The sequence below is a fragment of the Lissotriton helveticus genome, chromosome 1_2 (assembly GCF_964261635.1).
Source record: "Lissotriton helveticus chromosome 1_2, aLisHel1.1, whole genome shotgun sequence".
Classification (NCBI taxonomy): Eukaryota; Metazoa; Chordata; class Amphibia; order Caudata; family Salamandridae; genus Lissotriton; species Lissotriton helveticus.
In genome coordinates this window covers 339945811-339954799 of record NC_136058.1, presented here as the reverse complement: position 1 = coordinate 339954799, position 8989 = coordinate 339945811, and the positions used below count along the sequence as shown (strand labels likewise).

General features: G+C 40.3%; 1 non-coding gene across 1 annotated transcript; it reads right to left on the bottom strand.

The window, feature by feature from the left end:
* Window positions 1-8561: 8561 nt before the first annotated feature.
* Window positions 8562-8633, bottom strand: TRNAD-AUC (transfer RNA aspartic acid (anticodon AUC)). The gene has a single exon. It is a non-coding gene; the product is annotated as a tRNA-Asp (tRNA).
* Window positions 8634-8989: the final 356 nt, after the last annotated feature.

Sequence of the window (8989 nt, the reverse complement as noted above, 5' to 3'; positions counted from 1 at the left end):
AAAACAATCATTTTTATCAAGAAATGATTTCATTGAAATAAATATCTATCTATCGATCTGTCTATCTGGCTATCTTTCTAACTATCAATATATATATTTATATATATCTATATATATATATATATAATCAGCTCACTTTACCATTTGCAGCTTATAACTATTAGCCACCAGGGGTCACTACTAACCAAAAGCAGTCATTCTACTTGTAAATTGTGCCAATCGAGTGGAACAGCAGCCTAGGATTCACCACTGCTTCATCTCATTTTCCAAGTGAATGCAGATGTAAAGTGTTTTTGATGGTATGCCTGTGCATATTGAAATATTCAGAGCATATTCTGAATTTCAGTTAACACATCAGTAAGCATTTTGTCCATCAGTGAATTCAACCTTTTTTCTCAATCGGAATAGGCAAGGATAATGACAGATATATTTTACAATGTTAGAAAGTGCATCATTTTATTTAATTGTGTGAATAAAAGGAATCGCCTCCCCGTCGGTGAATTGATCCCCGGTCTCCTGCGTGACAGGCGGGGATACTGACCACTATACTAACGAGGACTTATTGGCATCAGTTAAACAGTGCTCACCTCCTTGGGGTTAAGGCATACCCTCGATCAATTCACAGTATTGTAATAGGCAGATTTGCTGCTTTTGGTTAGGACAAGTAATCTTTTTTCCTAAATATTACAATACAGAAATTCCTAGCCAAAAACAATCAGTTTTATCAAGAAATTATTTAATTGAAATAAATATCTATCTATCGATCTGTCTATCTTGCTATCTTTCTAACTATCAATATATATATTTATATATATATATATATATATATTACCTACTGGCGGTCGCCAGTAGGTATATATAGTTAGGATTTTTTCTCTATGGGTTTTTTGAAAATTCTATGTCTAATAACTTTGGCGTTTGTGGACGGAATTGGCTGAAATTTTCAGGAAAATGGCACATTTTGTTTCTGAGCAGCCCTTGAAAATTTGGGGGGGGTTCGTCCAGTGGGGGCCGAGAAAAAAGGGGGGTCCCAAAACGTGTTTTTAAAATTGCGTTTTCCATAGGGCGGTTGGCCTCACTTTTAGCCCGAACGGCTGAATGGATTTGCACGAAACTTGGCAAAATTGTAGGGACTGGTAGCCCGATGTGCCTTTTGTAGGTCTCAATATATGTGCTCCAGTGGATTGTGAGAAATTAACGTTTAAAAAAGATATATATCTGTAACAGCGGACCGGGCAGCGCACTGGTTCGCGGACTTTTCGCGCAACGGAGCTTTGTGAAGCGAAGCTGATTGGTTCTCCGGCGTCTGTCAACATTCCAAACAGTCCGTAGCGGCCGCCATCTTGTCTCTCGGTAGGATCGAGAGACAAGAGGAGGTCAAAACAAAGGGGGAAATAACTATAAGGGGGCATAGTAGATCCTCGCTGACCCCCTAGGTTTGATGTGGAGGTTTTAAAAGGGCCCCGCGGGGCAAAAAAAAAAAATAATAATAATAATTGAACGGCTGAATGGATTTGCACGAAACTTGGCAAAATATTAGGGACTGGTAGCCCGATGTGCCTTTGCTAGGTCTCAATATATGTGCTCCAGTGGATTTTGAGAAATTAACGTTCAAAAAAAGATATATATCTGTAACAGCGCTCCGCTTCGCGTAACGGAGGTTTGCGAAGCTGATTGGTCATTCTGTCACTGGGCTATAGTTGGGCTACATCTGGCTGATATTTGGGCTACATTTGTTTTTTTGTGTGTCTGGCGGTCATCTTTGGGCTACATTGGGCTACATTGGGCTTCATTGGGCTACATTCGGCTAATTAGCAAATAGCTCATCGCAAACTAGGAATGGTAAAGAATCGCTATTTATTCCTTAAAGTTCGCTATTTAGGAAATGCAAATAACTTTGATGATACATATGGCGGTTCATCTCTAACAAGATAAGAAGCATAGGGATACATTTATGATGACTGGCGCATCACCAGGGATGTGTTAGTCATTCTGTGCCGCTGTTCCGTCACCTATGGTGTGCTGCATTTACAATGCAGCGCATCATGGGGCAAAAACAGCACAGATGCGTGATGTATCTGTGCCGTAAAGGTGGCGCATTGCTGGAGTTGTATCGCAAGTGTGATGAAGCTCCAGCAAGGGTCGGGGGTGCCCCTGTCGCAGGGTTTCTGTTCTCACACAGAACTGTGGACAGAGGATTGGAACCTCGGCGAATGCATTGCTGGAGTTGTATCGCAAGTGTGATGAAGCTCCAGCAAGGGTCGGGGGTGCCCCTGTCGCAGGGTTTCTGTTCTCACACATAACTGTGGACAGAGGATTGGAACCTCGGCGAATTAGGGTGTCCCAAAACTCACGTTAGTAATCAAAAACTATTTAGCAAGCTAGGTACAGTGTCACATTGGATATAACAAACTCTCAATGTTTAGACAATCCAGAATATGAACTTATAGTACCTCAGGATACGTGGAACTCATGAACAGTCGGTCGTTATAGATTTCTTAGAAACCAGAACATGGAGTTAAGAAGAACAGATGTGTATTTGAAATGTTTATTTACTAATGCCGTCTTCTCAGGCGTAGTACCTTAGATAATAAAAGTACACATATTATCAGTAGCAAAATTACCAGCATAGTTACTAGTACATAAAAAGTGAAAGGTGATAGTATGTTAACATGCTGTAAATGAATAAGAGTTAGCAACACTTATAAGCAGCCGCGGGCCGTGGAGGGAGTTACGGTGAGGCAGGGAGGCGGGGAGGGGGAGAAGCAGGGTGGAGAATACAAGTACACATATTATCAGTAGCAAAATTACCAGCATAGTTACTAGTACATAAAAAGCGAATGGTGACAGTATGTTAACATGCTGTAAATGAATAAGAGTTAGCAACACTTATAAGCAGCCGCGGGCCGTGGAGGGAGTTACGGTGGGGCAGGGAGGCGGGGAGGGGGAGGGGCAAGGTAGAGAGGGCTCCACCCTGCTTCTCCCCCTCCCCGCCTCCCTGCCCCATCGTAACTCCCTCCACGGCCCGCGGCTGCTTATATCTCACCCTCCCTAATACACATATTATATTATTTGCTAAGAAGGTCTCTTTGTGTTGGTTTAGGGCGTGCCCATACTTTAGTGTCTTAGATTTGAAGGAATCACATCAGCATACACCAGCTCTCTCTTCATGTGAACCGCATCAACTGTTGTGTATGTGTGTTCGGCAAAGCAATATAAAACCCGCCTCATGCCCAGAATTGGCAGAAGTTGCACTTATGTTATGAGTATGAAGTCGTGGAGATCAGACCTCATAACAATTCTGTATCGTGTTGTTCTTGAAACTTTAGCACTCGCTGTACAGATATAGTTTAACAAGTAAAGCAGATAGTAGACCAATAACATATTATTCTCATGTAAACCACGATGAACTACTAGGTGGAAAGCTAAAGCAACAAGTAAGTGTCGTGTGCAGAAGTTGCAAAAAAGGAAAAATGGCGTTTAAACCGGTAATGAGCCCATGCTAACTTAACACGGTGTAAAGATATCCAGGACCTAGATGACACCTCCTCATGATCCGGAAACGAACTGAATAAGATAATAGAAGTGCCATCTCATGAGAGCAGATTGCAAGTTTATATGTGGACGGTCCGCAAGGTAAAGCATTAAAAACTAGGAAAATTTAATGCTAAAGAAAAATAAAACAGCCAAGTACTTTATCGAGTCTTAAGCCAATAGGCAAGGTAAATAATAAAAACTTGACAAATAAGTCAATGAATTGTCAATGAAATGCTAGTACTCAGCATATCAAACATGAAAAAGGTCTATGACATAACTGTGTATGCAAAATAAGCTGCAACAGCCTCCAATAGGAAGTCACCGTCTTCATCCGAAAACAGTTCAGCCATCCAATTTAAAAGCGGAAAAGAACATACGTGCTCTCCCAGCACCGGATCCTCTATCACCATCAGAGGACAGCTCGGTGGGTTTTCAAGAAAGCTCTGTTCCAAGAAAGACTGTGCTGCCGCCAGTAAATTCCAGGGACCAAGTAGTCCATGCATCAATGCCACAGCCATAATCCTTTCGCCAGGACAAACCAACTCGTGAGTAATGATAGGAGTCATCAGCTGATTAAAGTCGACGTCAGGAGAAACCGGTCCACAGAGACACAAATCAATGGCCCAATCGAAATCACAGGTCAGGCAGTGAAATACAGGCTGGACACAGGTGAAGTAGGAGAACCGAAAAGATAATCCATATGCCGTGCTTAATATCGCCAACGGCATTGTGCCATAATATTCTAGCATGCGATTGCGGAACAGTGTCAGCAGCTGCAGGGTCGGAGGTTGCATAGGAGGGACATCCATATTTAAAAATGTAAAAAAGCACAAGAGCGTCCGCTGGTAATGCAAGTAAAAATGCCAATCCACGAACCAGAGTGCAGAAAATAGAATGAAAGGAAGCAGGGATGACTCCAAAGATTTTCTCAAATGAAGTCACGAGACCACTGGTAACAACTTTAAAAAAGTGCACCAGGGACTTTGTGGAGGATGCGTTAAAGATAGTCGGAAACATGTTGCTGAAATTGAAAGGCAAATGTTAATTGAAAAAGGTTTTGCACCTCTGTATGGGTGTTCGCTATGTGAAGTACGAAAGTTTCACGGGCCGAACTCAAGGCCACCTCTCTCTGAGACAAAAGAGCTCTTATTCTTGCCATGCCGTTGAAACGTGTCTCAAGGTTGGTATTTGTGGCCAGATTGAAAACTCCCTATGTTCATGTGTGGGAGGAAATAGAACATTTCTGCAGCAAATAACCCGTTCACTTACTGTTACGATAAAAGGAATACTTTTAATTAACTCAGAACAATCTTCATTATTGAGCATCAAATAACTACCATTTTCCAACAACTTGAACGTGGGGATGATAGCAGGAACTGGCGTGCCTTGCAACACGCAAGCCATATTTGGTCGGTGTTTGTTGCATGAACCGTGTAAATGTATGTGCCTACACATTAGTGAATGATCTGGCGTCTCAGTGCATTCCTCTCCATTCAGATAAACTTCTTGATCATCTTTGAAACATCTGTATGTGTATGGAAGCGACCAGACCTCATGAAGAAAAGCACTACCTAAAGGTTCATAACGACCTATTGGTATATATTTCATACAATTTGAAAACTTATATAAAGCAAAAGGCAGCGTTATTAAACCGTGGATAAGGCATGTTGCCAAAAAACCCGCAATCCTCTGCTGATGATGTCACTGAGCATGTCATGAATGATGTAATATGTGACATCATCAGCAGTGGATTACGGGTAATGGTATCTCTAGTTTACTCCCTTATAGCTGTCTTTCTTTTAACATAAGTGTCTGTTTCCTTCCCTTATACTTACTGTTTTTGGGTCGCTTCCGGTTCGCGTACCCGCGAGCGAACTGGGAAGCGAACTAAGAGAAATAGAGGTTGGCACAGTTCCAAATATTGTACCAATTTTTTAATAACGGGGAGGTAGTTCTGAAAAGAACTTTTTTTTTTATTTTTCTGAACATTTTTTTACTGTTTTTGAATTTTTCAGAACAGTTTTATATTTTTTGGGGTTTTTCTTGGAGGGGGCAATGAAAACGATTCATTGTAAAGGGCTCAACAGGAGCAACAAAACAAAAAAAAGAAGTATTTATTATTTTGGGCGTTTCGGACAAACTTGCATATGATAGTCAATAGCTCTGTTGATCAGAGTGATGCTTTTTTCTCCGTAGGAAATGAATCCATCGCAAAATGCGCAGATGTGTTTTACATCACCAAATCTCATTTGTATATTTGGCACCATCTCCCTGCCCTCTGGTCCCGTTACTTCCGGTACAACAGATCTTCTGGCCATAATAGGGAGATTATCTAGGTCGTTCCGAAACTGTGCAGCACTGTAGTTGTTAGGATGCCACCTAGTCATATGGCGATGCATTGTGTAGTTTCCGAAACTGTATTTTTTGTCGGTCCCTCTGGACAGTCTATCTTGACATATAAGGCAAGTTACGTATCTTGCATTTACTTTTTTCTGACCTTTGGGAATTTTAAAAAATTGCCAAATGAAGTTTTCTTTCCGGTGAGACGTCCTGGGCTGCTCAGGCAAAAACTGCCTCTCTTCGTGCTCGTCCTCCTGTTCCTCTTCTTCTTCTTCTTCTTGTTGAATTACAACTTGAGCAGGTGGTCCACTCTTCCTTGGATGTGGTGGAGGTGGTGGGGAAGCACCAGCTGAAGCTACTAAAGAAGCCATTGCTCAGTGATCACAAAGGGTCTTTCTCTCACAATGATGAAAGTCAGAGTGAGGAAAGAAGGAGGGATTTTCATCATTTGGGAAAAACAAGAGTTCTCAACCAATCAAAAGTGTTCATTTTAGATTATATGACCTAGTCTTACATCATTAGGAAACCAAAAGTGAAATGAACCAATGAAAAGTGTTATTACCAAGTCACATGACTTGCTGTGTTTACGTTAAGCGCTTTGCAGGGCCTCCCGGTTTGCTTCCAGAAACCTGCGCTTTGCGACTCGCTTCGCGTACCAGTTCGCTAACGTAGCACGTCATATGACGTATCACGCGACAACGTGAAACATCATGCGGACGGGAGGCGTCACGATGTTGTTTTCTAATGCGGCACTTGCGGTAAAGAAACGTTTACTGGCTCGCGGTCTATTTCGCGGCATCAAGGTCAGCTAACGGGAAGCTTCCCGATTCGCGAAGCGGGAACGAAGAAAAAAAAATATTTAAAAAAAAAATGATTCATAAACATATAAAATATATTTTTGGATTTAAAGAAGAATACATTTTACAGCTACAGATATTAGCTGTTAAAAAACCAATGAAATTCACAGAAAAAACCATAGGTTATAGACCATATATAGTTAGGAATTAGCATTTACAAAACCTTGAAAATTCACTGAAAAAACCATAGGTTATAGACCATATATAGTTAGGAATTAGCATTTAGAAAACCTTATTTTACTCACACAAAACCATTGAAATTCCATATATAGTTAGTTGCACTAACTATATATCGCGCACCCGCAATCCACTGCTGATGATGTCACATATTACATCATTCATGACATGGTCAGTGACATCACTGATGACATCACTGATGACATCTCAAATGACATCACTGATGACAACATCCAGTGACTGTATGTTTCTGTAAAGTTAAAATATGTCTTAGATATTGAAGAATGAGTGGATGTATAAGTGTCTGGATGGAGGATTTAGTAGGTGCGTGACTGACTGTATGAGTGAGTGATTAAATGTGTCTCACTGAATGCATGGGTTAGTGACTAAACTGTCTTAATTTGTGCATCATTATGTCTGTTGTGATGTAAACTGCTGCATGTGTTGATCATTAGCTATACGAGAGGCTATATGTGTTATTAATTGGTTGCCCAAGTATTTCTATGGGAGATTGAGTTTGTGTGGGGGTGGCTGGGAGGTGTGTGACTCTGTGCATAGATGTGTGAGCAGTTGATTCACTAGGTGTATGAGTTCAAGAGTGCATGTGGAAAAAGCTACATGGGCGGTTGACTGTGTGCATGAGTGTATTGATGAGTGAATGGATATCTCAATGCTACATGTCATAGTAAGTACATATGTAAAACACAGTACATGTGAGAGTTGGCATATATAAATAACTGTGCATGAGAGCCACTGAATGTGTGAGTGGCTGTATGGATCATTGTGAACTTGTATCAGGGATTGTATAAGAGAGTAAATATGTGTTAGTATATGTTTGAATAAGTAAGGTGTGTATAACTGTATAGTTGAGGAAATGGAGGTGAGATTGTTTCTTTGCATGACTGACTAGGTGTGTGAGTAACTCCATGGATGAGTGACAGTGTGTGAGTGTCTGTATACACTGAGTGTATCTAAGGTTATATTAGAGTCTGAAGAGGTTTATCGTATTAGCACAATAATGATGTCAAATGAGATGTCATCAGTGATGTCATCAGTGATGTCATTTGAGATGTCATCAGTGATGTCATCAGTGATGTCACTGACCATGTCATGAATGATGTAATATGTGACATCATCAGCAGTGGATTGCGGGTGCGCGATATATAGTTAGTGCAACTAACTATATATGGAATTTCAATGGTTTTGTGTGAGTAAAATAAGGTTTTCTAAATGCTAATTCCTAACTATATATGGTCTATAACCTATGGTTTCTCAGTGAATATATATATAATCAGCTCACTTTACCATTTGCAGCTTATAACTATTAGCCACCAGGGGTCACTACTAACCAAAAGCAGTCATTCTACTTGTAAATTGTGCCAATCGAGTGGAACAGCAGCCTAGGATTCACCACTGCTTCATCTCATTTTCCAAGAGAATGCAGATGTAAAGTGTTTTTGATGGTACGCCTGTGCATATTGAAATATTCAGAGCATATTCTGAATTTCAGTTAACACATCAGTAAGCATTTTGTCCATCAGTGAATTCAACCTTTTTTCTCAATCGGAATAGGCAAGGATAATGACAGATATATTTTACAATGTTAGAAAGTGCATCATTTTATTTAATTGTGTGAATAAAAGGAATCGCCTCCCCGTCGGGGAATTGAACCCCGGTCTCCCGCGTGATAGGCTGGGATAATGACCACTATACTAACGAGGACTTATTGGCATCAGTTAAACAGTGCTCACCTCCTTGGGGTTAAGGCATACCCTCGATCAATTCACAGTATTGTAATAGGCAGATTTTCTGCTTTTGGTTAGGACAAGTAATCTTTTTTCCTAAATATTACAATACAGAAATTCCTAGCCAAAAACAATCAGTTTTATCAAGAAATTATTTCATTGAAATAAATATCTATCTATCGATCTGTCTATCTGGCTATCTTTCTAACTATCAATATATATATTTATATATATATATATATATATATATATATATATATATATATATATATATATAATCAGCTCACTTTATCATTTGCAGCTTATAACTATTAGCCACCAGGGGTCACTACT